The sequence below is a fragment of the Camelina sativa genome, chromosome 4 (genome assembly GCF_000633955.1).
Source record: "Camelina sativa cultivar DH55 chromosome 4, Cs, whole genome shotgun sequence".
In the NCBI taxonomy this organism is placed as follows: domain Eukaryota; kingdom Viridiplantae; phylum Streptophyta; class Magnoliopsida; order Brassicales; family Brassicaceae; genus Camelina; species Camelina sativa.
Genome location: NC_025688.1, coordinates 28,683,261 through 28,685,932, shown reverse-complemented (window position 1 = coordinate 28,685,932; position 2,672 = coordinate 28,683,261). Strand labels below are relative to the sequence as shown.

At 28.0% G+C, this 2,672-nt stretch overlaps 1 non-coding gene across 1 annotated transcript; it reads right to left on the bottom strand.

Moving 5' to 3' along the window:
• TRNAK-CUU lies at nt 1,192-1,264 on the bottom strand. The gene has a single exon. It is a non-coding gene; the product is annotated as a tRNA-Lys (tRNA).

The window sequence follows — 2,672 nt, the reverse complement described above, 5'->3', positions numbered from 1 at the left end:
AAAAAAAAAAAAAAAAAAATCTTCTCCATGATTAGTCTAGAGCTAAAACATCTAATAATTACAAATATAACTACTTTGATGATACGTAGGTAAAGGTATTAAAACTATAAAACTAATACTATAAAATTTTTGTTTATCAAATAATGTAAATTCATAGTACTATAGCTGGCTAGCTAGAGTAGTACTTAAAATGGTTCACCACTCACCATGTATCCTGAGAGACCATAACTCGAATTTTATCATTTATACTTATACTTTAATTGACTGCTTAGACTTTGTAGACTATACTATATTTATGTTTGGATATTGTGACTATTAGAAATGTAACAAGTTTATAACTTTAATCAAAATATATATTTTCTAAACGAAAAAATTAAGGAAATAAAATTATACTTTATAACACGTAAGTCGTAACTAATAGAACTTGTTACAATATGAGTAAACAAGTAATTTAACTATTAATAATGTACAAGTATAATGCTTTTTTTTTGGTGTGTGTGTGTGTTAAAACACGTGTAAACATGTGTTTTCACGAATAGTGTTTTGAGTAGTAATCACTATTCACAATAACAATTTACCCTTTTTCTTGTACGAAGGAAATTACAAGGAGAAGTATCTGTTCGATACTTACAATATGGTGCATATAGATGATGTGGCAAGAGCGATGATATATTTATTAGAAAAGCCAATCGCGAAAGGGAGATATATATGTTCGTCGGTGGATATGAAGATAGATGAGGTGTATGAGTTCTTGTCTACGAAATATCCTCAGTTTCAGTTACCTTTCATTGAGTAAGTAAAACTTTCACAAGTATAATATTAATTCCAAGACGTGAGCATATGTTGTTATAATTTCTCTAGAGATTTTGATTTATTATGTGTTTTATGTGGGTACGTACGTAAAGTTTGAAGAATTACAAAGTAGAGAAGAGGATGAGTCTCTCGACGAAGAAGCTGAGAAGTGCAGGGTTCGAGTTCAAGTATGGAGCCGAGGAAATATTCAGTGGAGCTATAAGGAGCTGCGAAGCCAGAGGCTTTCTTTAAAAATTCTTCGATGATTTAATTTTAGTTAAAATTTTAAATTTGTATATGAATTGTATTGGCCATTTCCGTTTTGTAGACGGAACGAAAAAAAAAAGGAATGAAAATGCTAAACTCCATATACATATTGGATTTAAAAATAATAATAAACGCCCACCGTGGGGCTCGAACCCACGACCACAAGGTTAAGAGCCTTGCGCTCTACCAACTGAGCTATACGGGCTAACTGTTAAATCCTCCATATGTAAAGAATATTAACGATATGTTTTGTTTTCTACAATTTCAATTTGAAAATTATCGTATTTGAAGATGTTAGTATAACATTAATGGTATAGAGATTCTGTTTTCTGAAGATAGGTTCATATCCGTAATACATATGGAATCGCTCTATACAAACCATGTCATTTTCAAGCTCGTGAAAAAATTTATAGACTCTGTAAAGTTTAAACTAATCATTGAAAATGATATATCATCCAAAATTTCTAGTTAGCTCCAGAAAAAAACAGTAATCATGCTCACCTCTATTTTGATATATCATTAGATTCATAACAAGCATAAAATATTATTATGTAACAATAATCATGGTTTATTATTTTGAAATTGTAATTCTCCTCACCTTTCACTCTATAAATATTCACTCATCCTCCATCACCACATCCCAACATTTAAAAGTATACTTTGTATTGATTTTCTTACATGCAGAACATTTGAAAGTTATGGTGAAAAGTTCTAAATTTTATTTTATATACATATATGTTGAAAACTTACATTTTTAGAGTTTCTTGAACTTATTTTCAATTAAAATTTTATTAAAGTTTTGTAACTAAAGATAAAAGCTTTATTATGTGTGATAAGAATTACCAAAACCAAATTTTATGTGTGATAAAATCAAAGTGTTTAAAATATTATCATGTAACAATAATCATGATGTATTATCATGTAACAATAATCATGATGTATTATCATTTAAAATAATCATGATATATTATTTTGAAAGATTAATTCTCTTCACCTTTCACTATATAGATAATCATTCACTCATTCTCCATATCACCATATCCCAACATTTAAATATATACTTTGTTTTGATTTTCTTACAAGCAAAACATTTGAGACATTATGGTGGAAAGAATTTGTTTTTAAAATTTATTGTATATACATATATGTTGAATGTTGTAATTTACATTTTTAGAGGTTCTTTTACATTTTTCAATTAAAATTTTATGAAGGTTTTGTAACTAAATATAAAGCTTCCATATGTGTGATAAGAATTAATTTTGTTGCACAAAGAATGCATAATCCATCAGTAAATTCTTAGAATTATAAGTTTTGTGGATTATATCGCCTTATCTCACAAATCTAATTGTACAAAGGTTAAATCTATACAAGTGATAAGAGATTCCAACTTTCAATTGTTATAAGTGAATGTTGGATGAGTATTGATTAATAGATTTGATCTACCAAAATAATATTTATACAACTAAATCTTACTAAACATTTCACATTTGTCTCAATAAACCCTTTTGAATCATCCTCTCTTTTGATTTCAGATTCGAATTCGAACCAGAAAGATTAGATTTTTGTTTTGTTTTGTTTCAAGGGATCGGTGATTTGAATATGCATAGATCTGG